A 19,549-nucleotide genomic window follows, 5' to 3' on the forward strand; every position below is an offset into this window, starting at 1 on the left:
ACTTGAGTATTTCTTATATACATTTCGAGTGTTATTCCCTTTCCCGGTTTCCGGGCAAACATCCCCCTCCCCCCTCCCCTTCCTTATGGGTGTTCCCCTCCCAACCCTCCCACCATTGCCGCCCTCCCCCCATAGACTAGTTCACTGGGGGTTCAGTCTTAGCAGGACCCAGGGCTTCCCCTTCCACTGGTGCTCTTACTAGGATATTCATTGCTACCTATGGGGTCAGAGTCCAGGGTCAGTCCATGTATAGTCTTTAGGTAGTGGCTTATTCCCTGGAAGCTCTGGTTGCTTGGCATTGTTGTACTTTTGGGGTCTCGAGCCCCTTCAAGCTCTTCCAGTTCTTTCTCTGATTCCTTCAATAGGGGACCTATTCTCAGTTCAGTGGTTTGCTGCTGGCATTCGCCTCTGTATTTGCTGTATTCTGGCTGTGTCTCTCAGGAGCGATCTACATCCGGCTCCTGTCGGTCTGCACTTCTTTGCTTCATCCATCTAGTCCAATTGGGTGGCTGTATATGTATGGGCCAAATGTGGGGCAGGCTCTGAATGGGTGTTCCTTCAGTCTCTGTTTTAATCTTTGCCTCTCCCTTCCCTGCCAAGGGTATTCTTTTTCCTCATTTAAAGAAGGAGTGAAGCATTCACATTTTGATCATCCGTCTTGAGTTTCGTTTGTTCTAGGGATCTAGGGTAATTTAAGCATTTGGGCTAATAGCCACTTATCAATGAGTGCATACCATGTATGTCTTTCTGTGATTGGGTTAGTTCACTCAGGATGATATTTTCCAGTTCCAACCATTTGCCTACGAATTTCATAAACTCGTTGTTTTTGATAGCTGAGTAGTATTCCATTGTGTAGATGTACCACATTTTCTGTATCCATTCCTCTGTTGAAGGGCATCTGGGTTCTTTCCATTTTCTGGCTATTATAAATAAGGCTGCGATGAACATAGTGGAGCACGTGTCTCTTTTATATGTTGAGGCATCTTTTGGGTATATGCCCAAGAGAGGTATAGCTGGATCCTCAGGCAGTTCAGAAGACACAGGTTTTTAAATACGCAGAAAACTGTGAAACCAAAATCAGAAACCATAATATAATATAAGCAAAGGAAAAAACCGAAAGTTCCTTTACAGAAGTGTGCCCTCTCCCTCTCCCTCTCCCTCGCCCTCTCCCTCTCCCTCTCCCTCTCCCTCTCCCTCTCCCTCTCCATCTCCCTCCCCCCCTCTCTCTCCCTCTCCCTCTCCCTCTTCCTCTCCTTCTCCCTCTCCCTCTTCTTCTCTCTCTTCCCCTCACTCTCTCTCTTCTCTCTCTTCCCCTCACTCTCTCTCTTCTCTCTCCTCCCTCTCTTTCTCTCCCTCCCCTGCCCCTCCACCCTCTCTTTTTCTCTCATCTCTACCTCTCTATCTCTCCCTCTCACACACATACCATGTGAAATTCAAGGTAAATGTTGTTAAAAAAGGGAAATCGGGCCAACTGGAAAGTGCCATGTGGTTATTCTACTTCCTCATTGTTTTTTGGAGACCCTTCATTAAAAACCACAGGCTAGACCATTGGTAAACTATGTTCCATAGCCAAATTCTGCAGAGCACAAGGCTGAGAATGGGGCTCTGAAGATTGCTTTGTCAGAGAAGTGCTTGTCACACCAACATGAATAAGGGTGTCCCCACCCCCAATACCCACACAGAGAGCCAGGTATGGCAGCCTGAACCCAGAGTCACAGTACAGCACAACGGAGGGGTAGAAGCAAGGGAGATCCCTGGTATTTACTGATGAGCCCAACTGAGTTAGTCAGCAAGCTCCAGAGTCATTGAGGATAAGGGAAGGACCAAAGATTTTTGCCAACCTCTGCCCTTCATATTCACACATACACTCATATGTGCACATATGCACACATTTGCATGCATATATATAAATGATAAAGAAATAGACAAACATGGAAGAAAGTATAAGTGAAATTATTGATTTGTAGAGTATGTATTAAGTTCCAAAGTTCAGTGTCCCTATCATGGTTTCCTTGAGAGCCAGGCACACACACTGATGTTGTCTGTAGCAGTGATTTTCAACCTTTCTCTTTCTTTTTTTCTTTTTTTCAGAGCTGGGGACCGAACCCAGGGCCTTGTGCTTGCTAGGCAAGCGCTCTACCACTGAGCTAAATCCCCAACCCCGATTTTTAACCTTTCTAACAGTGCAATCATTTAATAAAGTTCCTCATGTTATCGTGACCCCCCAACCATAAATTACTTTTGTTGCTATTTCATAACTGGAATTTTGCGACTGCTATGAATCATAATGAAAATATCCATTTCCAATGGTCTTGGGAGGCCCCTGTGAAAAAGTTGTTCAACCCTAAGAAGTCCAGATCCACAGGCTGAGAACCACTTGACTGTCCAGCAGCAGAAAGGGTTAACTGCATACAGCAGAAACCATACAGCCCTGAAAGCCTGCAGGACTCACTTTCTGTCTGTGTAGAGAGGAGACTGTTGATGAGCTACAGCGGACATCTATGCCTTCTTTTAAAGATAAGCGAACTTAAATCCAGGATGATGTTTCATCACAAAGTCTCGCAGCTGCAATACAACAGAAACCGCTCTAGAACGCAGCCACCTTAATCCCATTTAGGATTAAGTCTCATTACTATATAACCTGAAAGCCCCAGGGATTACAAGGTATCAGCCAGTGACTATGCTATGAGAGCCACAGTCTCTACTCAAAGGCTTCCAGGAAAACAAGCGGTCAATCAATATATTCCCTAAGGACAGGAGACAGCAACCTCTGACAGACGCTGTGGCTGATTCACTTCATGCAAGCATACCCACTACTATGTGACAGGAAGATAAACCCTCTGTGTCCATCTGAATTGAACAGCAGGCCTTTTGCTTGGAGCACTGTGCTGTTTGCACGCATCGCCATCTTGCCACTACAATGTGACACAGGGACATTTCATGTGATGTGGACTCTAGGGAAGCCTTAGAAAGAGATTGTGGACAAGGGAAAGAGTTGGGCTTAGTTTTCTGCGTCAGGGTACATTTTTATTTTTTATTTTTTCCTGGCTGGCACGTGTCTCCTTTTGTTTGGAATAATGAAGATAATTATATATTCAAGGGATCAGACTCTAAGCCCACTGAGCGATTAAGAGATCCTAGTGGAGGCAATCATGAGAAAATGGAAGGGAGGATTACCCAGAGAGACAGGAATCAGACTGCTTTCCACCACTTGCTCAGTGCAAAGGCCTAATTGCCCGCTCATTCTCTTACCCTAATCACAGATGCTCCAGGCCTCCTCTAGGACAAGCGCCTTTCCTAAGCCCTGGTCCTGGGACGTCAGAAGTTTGTAAGGGTCTCTTGAGAAACCATCGCCTCTCTGGTCAAGTTTTATTTTATGTTTTTGTGGGGTCACTGACTTGTAGTCTTACATCATCTAGGTACTGAGGCTCCTGCTTTCTGATGCAGAATCCAAGTTTTCATTTTCTTCAATTAGGGAGAAATCATCCATCTACTTAGACAGCTGTCTATTGAAACTCACGATTGGCCGGTATTCTTTTTGGAAACTGAATCAAACTGTGAGAGAACAGAGTTCTTGACCATAAAACCTGGGTTTAGTTAAATTGGGAACATTGGAAGGAGCAAAGAAAATGCAAACTGGAGACTGACTAACATGAAAAGTCTAAGTGCAGGTTGTCCGGAGGCTACCTAGAATTTTCTTAAATCAATGAATATATGTGTGTGTGTGTGTGTGTGTGTGTGTGTGTGTGTGTGTGTGTGTGTGTGTATAGAATTAACTGAAATGGTGTTAGAGGAGGCATTTGCCACATGAAAGAACATGAGTCACTCAGAAAAACCACGGTAGGGCAAATAAAGCCATAGGAAAGCAGGTAGAACCCAAGGGAGAGAATCTGAGGAAGGGGCTGGGAAGGACTGTGGGCATCTATCAGTAATACCTTCTCAGTGGTGTCCTAAGTGGAATGAAGGCAGCTGTACCTTGAAAACAATATAGTCTCTGAAGGTCTTTCATTAATCATGACTCTGAATGATAGGAACAACTTTGGCCTCTTTCTTCTTACCACAGAGTAACTCTTTTTTACCCGGGGACCACAATATTTTGACTGGTTATGCCATAAGCTAGCTGCGGACATAACCATGACCACTTTAGCAATAGCTAACAGCCTTAGACTAACACACTCTCATCCCTGTGGCAAGTTTGTTACCAGTGTGATTTCATTTAATCCTTAACCCTTTCCTATATAGCAAGCTTTCTTCACTCTGGGAGAGAGATGAGGAGATAGAAATTAGTAGGAGGGATGAGGCTATGCAAGGGATTTTCTTTTGTTTCTTCAGAACAGGATCTGATTATGTAGAGCAGGCTGGCCTCCCACTCTTGAAGCTCCTCTCCCACTACCTACCTCCTGAGTGTTGAGACTACAGGCAAGAGACACCAAAGCCAGCAAAAGAGAGGAGTTAGAACTTAAATCCAAAGACTTTGAGAGTTTGAGTCTAGAGCTGAGATTGAGCATGGGCCAGACAACAAAAAAGAAACATCAAATCAAATTAGACTTCCAACAGAGGTCCTCATGACTGCATCACCTTGGCCTCCCCTCACTTCTCAGTCTCCTTGCCTTTAGATGAGGAGGAATCTGTGATTCCCTTTATTACCTTTAAAATCAAGGCAGTTCAGCCTAGCCACCAAGCTCTTCCAACATGAAAGTCAAGGAACAGAGTTAAATACAATCAACTGAAATAGAGTGTGATTGTGGAAGGTGTATTTCTAAATCTTCCTCCTCCACTTTTCCCTCTCCAGTCCTGTTTCCCAAGTTTTAGAGACTTCCATGAACAGCCACTGTCACCCCAGAAGAAAGCATATGTCACTGTCATCAGGTTTTGTCTTCTTTTCGGCCCATCAACAGAGACAATAATCCAAGCTGTTTTCCTCTGTCAAGTAGGCTTCAAACTGATCAGGGTGAGGCATTGCATCAAAGAAAAACCAACAGCTAAGAACAGGTAGGTGTTAAAAGCTGGCATCAGGACTCTGTGTGAAAATGTGACTAAAATGTATTTGCTGGATTGGAAGTGGCCAACCGGTCCCTTTGTTGATTTTCACACCACCCTGTTACAGAAGAAAAATCAGAATTGCCAGAAGTCAGCCACAGGTGGGAAGAGAAATAACCCGTCTATCTGTCCTTAGGTTGCCGGGGCAGTATCAACATTTTGTCTGGCCTTTCATTCTGGAAACACAAGCCAGTGGTCTCAGCTTCAGAATTCTTAGACTTCTTGGAACCGTGGGTTTAAAGTCTTGGCAAGCCTGAATAATGGCTTTAGTCTCTTGTCTCCTTCAAAAATATGGAGAGCAAATGACTGCTGGTATGTTCTTCATGAAGAGCTCCAGCCCGGCCACTCAGTGGATTTTGAAAGATGCCCCCAGGTATCTTTATCCAAAGACAATCTCTGAGTGCTTATTGTTCACTTTACTAGAGTGGAGACTCTTTAATCATTGTCTCTGTATTTGCTTTAATCTAGAAACTGTCAATTTATTAGCTCATAATGTGCCTGAAGCTCCTCTCCGTCTTGCCGTGAGACAACTAGAATAAATTTAGAAGAGAATTGTGAAAAAGGTCCAGTTGTCTGAGAAGAGGGTAATGTAAGGCCACAGCTTAATTAGAATTCGGAATGAAAGTTTTGTTACCAAAAGACATGTTCCACATTTTACCACAAGTGGAGAAAGGTTCTATGAGTGCCGTCTATAATAACAAGGAGTGAGTGAGAAACCCTAACCGGAACCTTAACCCTAAAGGGATTAGTTAAAGGATTATTTATCAAATACCTGAAGTTACATGCTGCAGAGGATTTCCAACACCAATGTTTTTTGGAAGGCTCTTTCTGAGGTGCTCTAGACAACAAATGCAATAACTACACCAATAAAAGCCAGAGCTGAGACTCAGTGTAGAACACTGCAAAAGTTACCACCAAGCTAGTTACTGGAATAACTAGAGAGTCAAAAGACTAGTGTTCAGAATACAGGGATAGCTTAGCAGTGCAGGGCAGACAGTCCGGAACAGTAGATATGGGTCAGACTAAAGAGAACTGAGAAGAATTCAAAGAAAGGATATGAAATCATGCTGTGGCCTTTGGCTACTGGACTTCCTGAGGCCCAGCCACCATCTAGCTGGTCACTGCTATCACTGCAATTCATCCCAAGGCTTCATCCCTAGGCCCTCACTATCTCAGCCATTCTCCTAGACCAACTCTCCTGCAAAGTAATGCATTTGGTTTGCTTTGCTTTGCTTTATTGTTATTGTTGTTATTGTTGTTGTTGTTGTTGTTGTTGTTGATGATGGTGATGATGGTGATGATGGTGGTGATGATGATGATGGTGGTGATGGTGATGATGGTGGTGATGGTGATGATGGTGATGATGGTGATGATGGTGATGTTGCTATTGCTTTTCAAATGATTCACCTAGTTTCATCCAGTCCTTTTAAGGAAAAGAAAATTAGGGCCCCTGAAAGTTTTGACTACTGGGTCAAAGTGACCCAGGTAGGAAGTATGGTGCAGTAGACAGAGCAAAATTAGATCATCCAGTCTCCAAATTATACGTCACTCTTCACCTTAAGTCTTTCCTAAGAAACTATTAACTTTCTTCTTAATCAAAAAAGATAGGTATTTTTACTAAGTCAAAAAAGAATGCTTGAGGTGGTTCCCAAACATTAGATTTGCATATGTAAGAGCGTATGTATATCCGGGGGAAACAGTAGCCTTTGGAAGCTAACCTAAGTACCGCGTCTGTTTTGAAGGTTTTACTTGTGACTTCCTGATTTGATATAAATTCTGCCTGCTCTACCATTTAGCCATCGCTGCTGTTATTACCAGAAATAGACTGGAGCATTAAAGGGACTTCAATGTCACCTAAATACCTTCTTATGAATGAAAAGAACAAAGCTACGAAAATCCTAGGGTTTGGGAGAGGGGCAATAATAACGGTCTACCTCACTTTTAAATTTAGAAAAATAGACATGCAGAAGGTAATTACCCTAAAGCCTGTTTGCCACCATCCGGAACTTAAAACTGTTCCCATCTTATCATATTGAGTTTGAAATTTTCAGAAAAAAATAAAAATTATACAGTTCATCGGGAATAGCTTTCTCATGTTCTAGTCTCACTCACCTTTAGTGAGCCATCACCTGCTAGCCTTGTACTTGTGTTTATGAATGCTCACACTGTATCACTCCACAGACACATACGTGTGCTGTGCTTGCTGCCCATGTGTCAGTGGCTCAAAAGTACTCTGCTTTTGTAGGACAGTATATTACGGTTTTCCAGAAAGACGCAAAAAACCAGAGAAACGCAAAGTTATGAGCAAAATTAGTCTTATGTACCTACTAACAGTTGAATCAGAGAGGTTCAGTATGGGGTTCCCCGTAACATAGACCAACCATTTCTGGTAATATCTCCGGTCTCCTCCCATTTCTTGACTGTCCTGTCCCTCCTATTTTAAAGTGCTGTGGACGCTTTCACCCCCTCCCCCCAACCCCCATGCCTCCATTCAGAAAGGAATCACCCTGGAGCTGAGGAATTTCATACTAGGAACAATATACTCTTTGACTTCACACTTTCCCCTGAGCAACAGGGCCAGCCAAGCAGACACCAGGCCTCACACGCCGTTCTGAATCTGTCAGCCATTAGAATTCTAAACCCTATTCGGCTTTGCCTTGCTTTAGTCAGCATGTCACTGCGGGGAGGATTATGTGCTTTCTCCACATAAACATCAACAGAACTGAGTGCAGTAGCTTGCGTCCTTGGCTAAGGCATTGCCAGGGAGAATTTTAAATAGCATTCAGCAGACAGGAGGGATCTGGGGCCTTAATGGGCCATAATTAGAGAAGGCATAGCCTAAACTACCCTTTGTGTGAAACTTCAGAAGTCTGAGCTTTGGTGTAGGAGAGATTTGGATACATGAAGAGCTGCTTCAGCCACTCTCCTCTTTCCTGTGCTGGAGAGAGGGAAGAAAAAAAAATCAGAAAAGAATAAAATTCACAAAGTAGTGGATGAGCTGCCACTCACACAAAAGGCCTTAGGGACCATGTCCCCACCCTCTTCATTTAAAGGATTAGAAAGCAAGGGCAAGAGAGGGAAAGGCTTTGAGCATTGTGCAGGGGTGTGCCTGGGACAGAACTTAAGAGTTTACTTTATACACTGCCCTGTACAGGAGAGGTGGAAGGAACCCGAGGACTAAGACTGCCTTAGCTTGCTCCTGTGTTGCTGGGATAAAACACCATGACCAAAACAGTGTGGGAGGGAAAGGGTTTACTTTGTCTTAAACCTCTGCTTCATAGTCAATCATTACAGGAAATCAGGGCAAGAAGTTAAAGCAGGAACATAAGCGGAGACAGAGGAATGATATTTTTGGCTTGCTGAGATTGCTTTGGTTATTGTTGTTACGTTTTGTTTTTGTTTTTGGGGGGATATACATCCCATGACTACCTGCTAAGGTTGGCACCTCCCAGAGTGAGGTTGGCCTCCCACGTCATTCAGCAAAGAAGAAGATGTGCCCCCAACCCCCCTAGATTTAACCTATAGCACAACCTGGTATTTTCTCTTCCCATGTACCTGTAACTCAAATCAAGTTGATTAATAATAATAATAATGTTGATAAGAATCGATATTCTCAAAAAATTCCATTGCAGGTTTACATGGCATCCAATAGCACAGTTTTTTCAAGCAATGCAAAATAATAATAATTAAAAAATGTAAGGACAGGACAAGCATAGGGTACCAAGTGGGAGAAAGACGGTCTTATTTTATCTTAAATCCTGTGAAGATAGTATATGAGCACATAGGTAGAAAATAATTGTGTCCTCTTCTAACAAAACGTTGTAAATGTGATTGGTTACAGAAGGTGGAGGCAGGTGCACGAAGATAAAGGAAAGTTTGACGTATTATACTAATAGCAATAGTTAGTACTAGCTAATTTTAGTATCCCTAAAAATTTAGAACACAATTAGAACAACTACGGTTATGACCTTCTTTTAAAATACAAATGCAGAAGCGGAACCTCAGGGTAACATGTTCAAGGTTATAAACACGGTAGTAATACAATCAAGGTTTAATTCTAGAGGTGCTGCCTGCAGAACATCTCCTGTGACCACATAGACAGGACGGCAGCTGTCTTAGTTCAGCCGGGACTGTCGTGGTTTTAAGTGATATGTTCCATGACAACCACCTAAGAGAAAATTTGATTTCTTTTCATGTGACTAAATGACTCAGTCAATATGGAAACGCAGAGTACATGTGCAACCTAGTTAGTCAGCTGCTATGAGCATCTTCAAGCCCCTCCCACCTAGGACCTGGGGAGACGGCTCATGGGCTGCTTTTCCAGATGACTTGGATTTGTTTCCAACCATCCACACAGTGGTTCACGGTCATCTGTAACTCTAGTCCCACGGGATCTAACACTTTTTTTTTTTGACTCCTCAAAGGACATCCAGTAAAACCAAGACCGGTCTAGATGTTATATCACTGTAACTTCCCCATACACCATTTTTGTTTGTTTGTTAATGCAGGTTTTTTTTTTCTTTTTATTATTGGATTTTTTTGTTTAAATTTCAGATGTTATCCCCTTTCCTGGTTTCCTTTCCATAAACCCCCTATCACTTTCCCCCTCCCTCTTCTTCTATAAGGGTATTCCCCCACCCATCCACCCACCCCTTCCTGCCTCCCCGCCCTGACATTCCCCTACACTGGGGCATCAAGTCTTGGCAAGACCAAGGGCTTCTTCTCCCACTGGTGCCCAACAAGGCTATCCTCTGCTACATATGCAACTGGAGCCATGGGTCTCTCCATGTGTAGTCTTTGGATGGTGGTTTTAGTCCCTGGGAGTTCTGGTTGGTTGGTATTGCTGTTCTTATGGAGTTGCAAACCCCTTCAGCTCCTTCAATCCTTTCTCTAACTCCTCCAATGGGGACCCTGTTCTCAGTTCAATGGTTGGCTGCAAGCATCCACCTCTGTGTTTGTCATGTTCTGGTAGAGTCTCTCAGGAAACAGCTATATCGGGCTCCTGTCAGTATTCATTTCTTGGCATCAGCAATTTTGTCTGGATTTGGTGGCTGTATCCAGCCCCATGCACCTTGACTAAGACATATAGATAAATGGAGGCTCACAGTCCCCCAGAGGGAGAATGGGGGAAGTGTGTCAGCAATGGACTAAGTCTGACCCAATGTCAGCTCGTGGAAAGATCTTGAGACGCCTTTATGGTGAAATGGAGGAAGAGCAGACATCCCCAAACCTGAGACTCCTGTTTGCACTTTCCTCTGATAGGGAAATTAACACTGAGAAATGTAGTCACACACCTAGAATCCCATCCTTCTGATACGAGTTTTGCATGGCTCGCTGTCACTAGCCGAGCAGTATAGTATCAGTGAGTAACCAACACTATCAAGAAGTTCCCTCTTCCCTTCCAGGCTAGGAGCTCTTGGCTCTTTCTGATTGGATGAGTAGTATCCATTCTCTGCATGGAAAATTATTTTCCATCCTTCAGAGCAAGGTTTAAGCTACCTTGCTTAAACACTTAACATGGACTGCCCACTATTAAATTAGCCACTGCTCCTCTTCCTTCTATCCACAACCCCACACTTTAAAGATGGGAATCTTAGTCTACCATACTATGGGGTCACAGCATAGATATAGTGAAGGAGAGTTGCTATATCTCTCATTGTACTGGAATGCCACCTAAGCCAAGTATTTTCCTGTTCCTTCTCTCACTCTCTACCAGAGATATCATCTGCTCCTGTGTGCATGCATCTATGTATCTAGTTATGAACTCTGATGTTTGTACATGGAGATCTGGATAATAAACAAATATATTAAGGCTGGAGAACCATTTCTTTATCATTTGCACCAAGAACTACTCCAAAAATCAATCAAAAGTTAAAGGCAACTGGCTCTGAATAGTTGTATTAGGGGCCCATTCCTACAGCATCTAAATACTGGCTCAAATTATTTGGGGTTAAGAATCATTATCAATGGGAGGGGAGGCCTTTGGTCCCGTGAAGGCCCGATGCCCCTGTGTAGAGGAATGCTAAGCTAAGTCGGTGAGGCTAGAGTCAGTGGGTGGGGGAGCACACTCTTAGAAGCAGGGGGAGGAAGGATGGGATAGGGGATTTACAGAAGGGAAACATGGAATGGGAATAAAATTTTAAATGTAAATAAATAAAATAACAAATAAAAAAAGAAAAGAAAAAAAAAGAATCATTACTCCAAAGAAATAAATACAAGTTATGGAGTCAGTTTCCAATTTCTTCCCTATGACTTAGACTACTACTTAAAGTTTTTCCCTCTTTTTAACCCACACAGTAGGACCACCCTAACAGACGACTACTTCCATTATCCATGAACTCCACATATTGACAACCCAATAACTCTAACAGAGCACTCATCCTTCCACAGGGACATACCACGCCACACTGCTCCAATATTGGCACTTGGAGGAATCTGGATGAAGGGTAATGTCAATAGCAAATCGGTAAAGGACTGATTAAGCTACCAGAGGAAAAGGGGGCCTTGTGTTTGAAGGAAGGAAGCCAAAGACTCTGGAGGGAGGTGATCTGTGAAATTCAGGCTGGGAGTTTAATGAGTTTGAGGCGTGAAAAATCCAAGCTCCAGTGCTGCATTCCCTGGCAGCAGTGAGCAGGGCAGCTTTCCATGCCCTCTGTGGCCGAGTTCTATTTTAGAATATGCTCTGTGCTGAATCCAGCCACACAGCTGTGAATGTCAGTTAACTTTTAGTTACGGCACTCCATTCAAGCAAAAGGAGCTTGGTCAGACACAGACAGATCTGCAAAAGAGGAATGTAGATGAGGAAAGTCAGGAACAGACAAAGTTGATGGCTTTCTAAGGAATGACTATGAACGTGTCAAAAATACAGCAAGCTTAGCCCAATGGGACAGGCAAGATGTCTATATGAAGTCTACAATAAGTAGCATTGGCAATTAACAGTGGCTGGCGCGGCCCACTGAGAAATATTTCATTTAGCGTTCAAGATTCCTGTGACTCCTACATTGTTCATATTCCTTCTTGGTCAAGACATGATTCTTGTGACCTCAACTCATGGAAAAAAATAAGAGTCAAGAGTGTTTTCATCATGCTCCTATGCTCTCTATTCTGAAATCCCCACCAGGACCTAAAGTGCATAGCTATCAAGTCTTGTTCTTGAATGCTTTGGTTAAGTGGGTGCCCAACCCAACATAGGAAGCTGTGTTGGGTTTAAGCTCTTCAGCTGCTAGACACCACGGGTGTGATCACCGTGGAAGTTAAGTTCCTCGTCAATCATTTCGAGACACCCAAGGAGGTCATTAGGATGCCAAAGAGTTGACAGGCCATAGGAAGACTATTCTAGTCTACCTTACAATTTCTATTTGACTACACACTTAAAGGGCTGTTCCCAAAACAGAATGCAAATGACTGTGTGCCAAGCTGGTACAAACAACAGGCCATGATCTGGGGGAGATTTTGTAATTGTGGCCAGTACTGTAATGGAACTCAGTGTCAGAGGTAGAAGCCCTTTGGGGTTATCTTTTCAAAACATGTTTAAAAGTAATAACCAAGGGTCAGAAGGTAACTAACTTGCCCAAGGCTCACATAACTACTTAGAGGGAAAGTCTGGACTAGAATTAGTGTCTTGCACTCTTAATTTATTAGTCCTTCCTGTACTCAGTGGATTTTACTGGCATGATAATAAAAGTTCAGAAGATGTCCCCTCAAGGTTCCTTCTGGGACCCTCACACAGAATGTAACAGTCTATCCACATAGATGTCATCCCTTTTCTTAAATTTTAAACAGTAAGAGACTTTTAACAACTACTGGTTAAAACTGTGGTTCTATCCCAGGTGGCCTCCCTTCCCTTAATCTTTCCTTCAGCTGGTGACAAAATGATTCAGGATAATTCGTCGGGTTTGCAGTTGGTCAAAGTTAGGTAGAAGAAAATAACATGGCTACCAGTCACTTTGGTGAAGAGTAAACCAATTGATTACTCGACTTAAGATTGATAGGTTATTTCTCTACTGCAGGTAAAATGAGCCAATTCAAGCCAGATTGGATTATATTAAAGGCAGGTTTACTGGGTAGTTGCTCTAGGATGAGAGACCCCAAGGACCAACCAGGGCCAAGGAAGTCAGCATGAGGAAAGGGGTGTTAGGGAAAGAAGAGAGAAATAAAAAAGGGGCCATGCTCCAGAGAGAGAAGAGGAAAAGAGGAGTGAGAGACCACAATGTCTGGATCATGAAGGGAGGAGCCTCTGGAAGAAAGGCAGCCCAGCCCGTAGGCTGAAAAGTTCAGGATTAGGGGCAAAGAATGCCAAGTAGGGACTGAGGGATGCTGGGAGAACCTGAAGGCCAGGTCTGCTTTGGTATGTGAAATATGCATGTCAATCTCTTGTCCAGGGGTATGAAATCAAAGATCACCTCCAAAATTATTTCTACCACCAACTAGTACTGAATTTCAAATGCAGGGAAGGACCAAAGCTTGGACATTATAGAGAAAGAAATTGCCCAAGGCATGCTGCACAGAGAAGGGAATGGGACAAAGACAGACTGAAAATACAGAAAATCAGGCAGTATTCTGTGAAAATTCATTCAAAATATAAATAGTATGTGTCAAGAAACTTTTATGTTTTCTTAAATTCAAAAGGAATTTGTAAGTGTTCAAAACTATTGCCATTCATAAATTATGAAGTGAGTGAAACATACCTGAGCTATCAATAAAAATTCTACAAAGGTGCATTTCAGTTAACTAAGAAAACATTATTTTAATTTCATAGAAAATGGTGTTGCAGGACAAAAGAGATGGTTCAGTGAATAAAAGCTCTTACCTCAAAGCTAAAAACCTGAGCTCAATACTAGTTTCCACATTAAGGTGGAAAGAAAGAACCAACTGCATGGAATTGTCCTCTGGCCTCCACACAGGCACACGTGCTCCCTCCATGTGATAAAAGTAAACTTACTTAAGAAGTAGTTCTGGTGGTCATCTATTGTCTCTCTGTAGCTGTTTAAAGGAAGAAGAGAGAAGACCCCCACCCTGGTCTTGTTGAAGTGCCGCCGCAAACATTTTTAAAGTGTTTTTTTAAGTATCTGTTAAGCAGATTCATGGAAGGAATTCTACCATGGTCAAAGGCCACATTGAAATTATATTGAGCCAAAATTTTCACCAAGAGCCCACCAGTCACCATGACACTGAGCACAGAAGGCAGTAAGGAGTGAAGGTCAGGGGCCTACTCGGGTCCTTCTCAGGTGAGGAAGTGATACGCTGCTTCTCTGATTGCAAAATCCAAAACGGCACATCAGGCATTCATTCCATTTACACCAGAGAAGGCAGAACAAGTGGCGAAGCATTTGTCCAACATGAATCTGAAGATGAAGAGAAATTGGCTTTAAAGAAAGACAGAGAAACCATGAGACACAGATTTGAAGTGTTCAAATCCAACAGTGTCGAAATGGTTTAGGTGTCAAATAAAGCATACAGGTCCAGATAGTCCTGATACTGCCAACAATGGGTTTGTATGGCTCAGAGGACTCCCATTTAGTTGTAGCAAGGAAGAACTTGGTCACTTCTTTTCAGGGTTGGAAATTGTGTCAAATGGGATAACATTGCCAGTGGACATCAGAGGTGGAGCACAGGAGAGGCTTTTGTGCAGTTTGCTTCACAGGAGATAGACAAACAGGCTATTAAGAAACACAAGGAAAGAACAGGGCATAGGTATACTGAAATCTTCAATGGTAGCAGAGCTGAAGTCTGAACCCACTATGATCCTCCTCAAAACTCTCATGACTATGCAGTGCCCAGGTCCTTATGAGAGGCCCCAGGCTGGACAAGGGTATAATAGCATTGGCAGAGGACCTGGGATTGAAAGAACGAGGCGGGTGACTATAGTGGATATGATGACTCTGGAGGATGTAATGATGAGGATGGTTTTGAGTCTGATAGATTTGGAAGAGACCTAAACTAATGATTCTCAGGAGTGTGTGATCAGAGATATGGAGATGGTGGGTCCAATTTCCAGAGTACCAAAGGGCACTGTGTCCACATGACAGGATTGCCACACAGAGCCACTGAAAGTGATATTTATTATTCTTTTCTTACCTCTTAAGCCCCATGAGAATCCACATTGAAATAGGACCTGATGGCAAGGTTGAGTTTGCTACTCATGAAGACGCCATGGCAGCTATGGCAAAAAGATAAACCAAATATGCGGCACAGACACGTGGAGCTCTTCTTGAATTCTACCACAGGGACGCATGGTGGGGCTTCTGATCATAGCTATGTAGAGCTCATTTTGAATTCTACAGCAGGGGCAAACGGTGGTGCTTATGGTAGCCAGATGATGGGAGGAATGGGTTCATCCAAGTAGTCTAATTATGGAGGTCTGGCCAGCCAGCAGCTGAGTTTTGGCTAATGGAGGTGGTTATGGTGGTCAGAAGAGAATGATCAAGTTCTTCAGGAAAATGCAAGTGACTATCAATCGAAACTTACTTAGGAAGAGAGGGAGCACCAAAGCTTCCACAGGAATAAAAACTGCATTTATAGGAACTGGATACAGTAGTAGGTTGCCCAGCATATCAATATGATGGTAATTGGGAAATACAATTGCTTCTGATCACTACCGGTCAGCTCCTTTCTTTCTTTCTCTCTCTCTCTCTCTCTCTCTCTCTCTCTCTCTCTCTCTCTTTCTTTCCTCACTCTCCTTTTTTTTAAGAGAACAAAATTTAACATTATAAAAATTAAGCATTACAAGCTTTAGAGTCCTGCTTACTGTAAAGCAAAAGTTATGATTGTCTTCAAACTTTAAGCTCAGCATTTTCAAGCACTGATATATTCACATAGAAGATAAGTTCAGTGTTGTCAACTCCACTTTCAGCTATCCTCGAGTTACTTATGTTGTAAGAGTGTCCTTAAGCAGTAAGCTTATTTTGATTTATAGCAGTTTCACTTATGTTAAATGTTGCGCTTATACCACAATACATTGAAAATGTGAGATGCATGTTCAGAAGCATGCTTTTTCTGTAAAAGTCAAATATAGGAGCTGTGTGTATGATATAAAGTGACAACATTTGGCATGATTGTTAATTCTAGCTTTTTGGTTTAATATCCTATAAGGTACATGAGTATACACTTTCAGGGTTTCTTTGTTTTGTTTTTGGTTTTTGGTTTTTGGGGTTTTTTGCTGCTGCTGCTGTTGTTGTTGTTGTTGTTGTTGTTGTTGTTGTTGTTGTTTTAAGATTTGGGACAATTTTGAGATGTGACACCAATACTTTAGAAGTTTGTGTAATGGTAAATATTACAAAAAGAAACTACCATCCCAGGCTAGTGCCGGCTCCGGCAGGCCTCATGGCATTTGCAGGGTGTTTTCATCTTAATCAACAAAGCGTCTCAACCCGATTAGCTAAGTTTCCAATTTCCATCCCAAGCTGTTGCGGGCTACTCTCTGGGCCCTGCAGCGATCTTGCCACCATGGCTAGCCCCACATTGTTGCTGGCTACTCTGTGGCCCCAGCAGCAGCTGGCCTCTTGTGACTCTCTTGCTGTGGACTGCCCATACTCCCAGCATCCACCCTGGTGTGGTTATAGTCATAACTCCCAGTAAGCTATTAAAATCAAAACTCAATAAGCTTGTAATTTATCAATAAGATTTATGTCTCAAGTTCTCCAAACAATAAACTCTAAACCAATTACTAATGATATAAACTGCCCACCTAGATAAGACAAATTGTCCTATAAAAATCCATCCCTTATAAGATTTTCACAGCCACCTGTGGCTATTTAAGGCCACACAGATCTGGGTCGATTTTCTCTGCCTCCATCTTGGTTCCTCTCTTCTCTCTCTCTCTCTCTCTCTCTCTCTCTCTCTCTCTCTCTCTCTCTCTCTCTCTCTCCCTCCTCTCTTCAAAACTCTGTGCCTGTCTTACTTTTTCACTGCCCAGGCACAGGCCTTGCCTTATCTTGCGCCTGCCTTCACCTGCATATAGACACCCATCTACAGGTTGGTCATGTTGTTTGTATGGAATTCTGAGGCTCTGATTTAAATCTCACCTTGCACTGTGAATTCCATTAGATGTATTGTACTAAGTGAAAGTTGTTAAATAACCCTTCCTCTTAAAAAGTGGAAAACATTTGCTTCTGAAAGATAATTCCATTTTTAAAAATATCATCCTATGAATACACGATCATCCATTCCATAGTCAAAAGTGAGTATGTTTGAAGCATTAGGGGCTATGCTAAATAATTAAGGATTTGTGTTATTTGTTCCTAGAATTTGTTGTTTTGTCATTTTTATCAGACTTATATTATGTGCAATTGGTGAGATTAATTTTGTCATTTGAAACTAATTCACTTTTGTGCCTTAGTTTTAATTCAAAATATTTTTCATAGAGGAGCCTCTCTCTACATTATATAAGGTCTAGGCTCCCTCGAATGTAGGCTGCCATTTTGCTGAAGTGCCACTGTGATGAATTCACACTGATCATAGGAACATCTAGTGTCCTGACCCCAGACATTGATGTCTAGGAATAGTAGTAAGTTCTCATGTGAGCTACGTGCATTTGGAGCCCACCCTTAGCTGCTCTAACAGTGCCTTCCTTGGAGATTGGTGATTTGAGGAAGCATGGGGAATCTTTTCATATTGGTACAGTAGCAACATTCCCTAACAGCAATCCACCTGGTTGGATGTACCTGCTGGTTTCAGGAGCACAGCCTAAGCACATGGCTATCCTTCACCGAGCTGAGTCTGTTCACTGCCTATATCCACAAAACCCAAACCACCCACATAATCTCACTTTACTTTTTACCAAATATATTTCATCTTTGGATGTGTTTGATGTTCAAATTATTCTCCCTCATTTTAGAGAAAGACATAGCCCAATCGTAGAGATGAATTGCTGAAACTTGAACTATTTAATTATATTTAGAGAGTTGTTGGGGGGATAAAAACAAGATAATGCAGAGGAACTATCCTAGCTCAGATGCCAGCACCTAAGTGCTTGGTAAATGTTAGCTTAATGTCAGATAGTTCCTTATCCGTAGCAAAGCATTTGTCTGCTCTGCTTCATGAAGCACCCTAATGCCTTGGAGGCATTTTTAGAGTTCCTTGAAAGAAACTGTGGTCACAGCACACAAGCTTCAAATTTCTTTGCCGCAACACACAGTGTGGGTTGTAAATATGAAACAAGACACCTAACCCACGGCATTTTTGTGAAGCTGAACAGTTGAAAAAATCATACTGAAACCATATCTGTGGAATTTGTCCTCATAACATAGAACTGACTCAACGTTCCAACACCTCCCTTACATAACCTTCATCACCTTATTCTATTCCTCAGCATCCTGCTTCCTTCAACTGAATAAAAGAACGAGGTATTGGTAACATGAATACTTAAGAGACTGAGAGTAGTCTAAATCTTAGAAACACAACAAATTTTACATAGGCAAGAAGATATCATTACACTTGTACTAAAACAATGACAACGATGATGATGATGATGATGGTGGTGGTGGTGGTGGTGGTGATGGTGGTGGTGGTGATGGTGATGATAATGATGATGATGATAGAAAATAAGAAAAAAACCTATAATGAACAAGCAGATGATTTCAGGCTCACCTGCCTTCTTCCACAGGCAGGTATAAGATCAGAGACACTAAAACAAGCTGGAAACACCATAACTTCAAAACAGGAGGGAGCTCTTTACAGTCTGGATAATATAACAGTAAATACATGTTTAAGAAAGGGGCAAAAAATAATAACTACAGGAGAGAATCAAGCTTAATCTCCCTGGTATGGATCTCCACAGTGAGGGAAATTATAGCAAATAAAGTTGATTTAAAAATAGAAATAAATCATACTATATCATAATAATGAATACAAACAAGTCAGAAAGTAAAAAAAAAAAAAACAAGGAAAGGGTAAGATGAGGACAAACTGCGTCATTCTCTTGGGGAGGAAATCAATAAATGACGTCTGATGTGAATGAACGCATGGATAGAAATAGTATCGTACTTCAGCTATTGAAATAATCAAAAAATAAGAAAAATAACTTTTTAAATGACATATTGAGTTGAAAGGCAGATTTGGGTTGAAAGTTATCATTTTTGAGCACATATTCTTAGGATCTGGTTTTCTTAAATGTGGGGTGTAGTATAGCAAAAACATGCAATTAAATAAATGCTTGTATTTTCTAAACATTCTTTGAAAGGATCAGTGATGTCATCATTTCCTCTGCATTGCTGTCATCCAGGACCTCATTACCACCTCTTTTCTTCATACCTATCCTGCTCATTGGGATGGCCTCTAGACAGAAGCAGCTTTATCAATTTAAACTAATTGCAGCATAATAATTTTAATTTTTATGTCTATACCTGTCAAAAGCTCTTTCTCCATCTAAGGGTGACCTTGTACTTTCTATTCTTGTGCCTATTTATGTGGTGGATTACATTTATTGACATACCCATATGAAGTTGTCCTTGCATCTCTTGAATGAGGACCACTTGACCATAGTGGAAAATTAGGGGACCATGAGAGGGGC

The 19,549-nt window shown here is 42.1% G+C and overlaps 1 pseudogene; it reads left to right on the forward strand.

The window, feature by feature from the left end:
- Nucleotides 1-7,001: 7,001 nt before the first annotated feature.
- Nucleotides 7,002-15,511, forward strand: LOC148002664 (heterogeneous nuclear ribonucleoprotein H2-like; annotated as a pseudogene).
- Nucleotides 15,512-19,549: the final 4,038 nt, after the last annotated feature.

Source organism: Rattus norvegicus, chromosome 11, assembly GCF_021556685.1.
Source record: "Rattus norvegicus strain SHRSP/BbbUtx chromosome 11, alternate assembly SHRSP_T2T, whole genome shotgun sequence".
Taxonomy (NCBI): domain Eukaryota; kingdom Metazoa; phylum Chordata; class Mammalia; order Rodentia; family Muridae; genus Rattus; species Rattus norvegicus.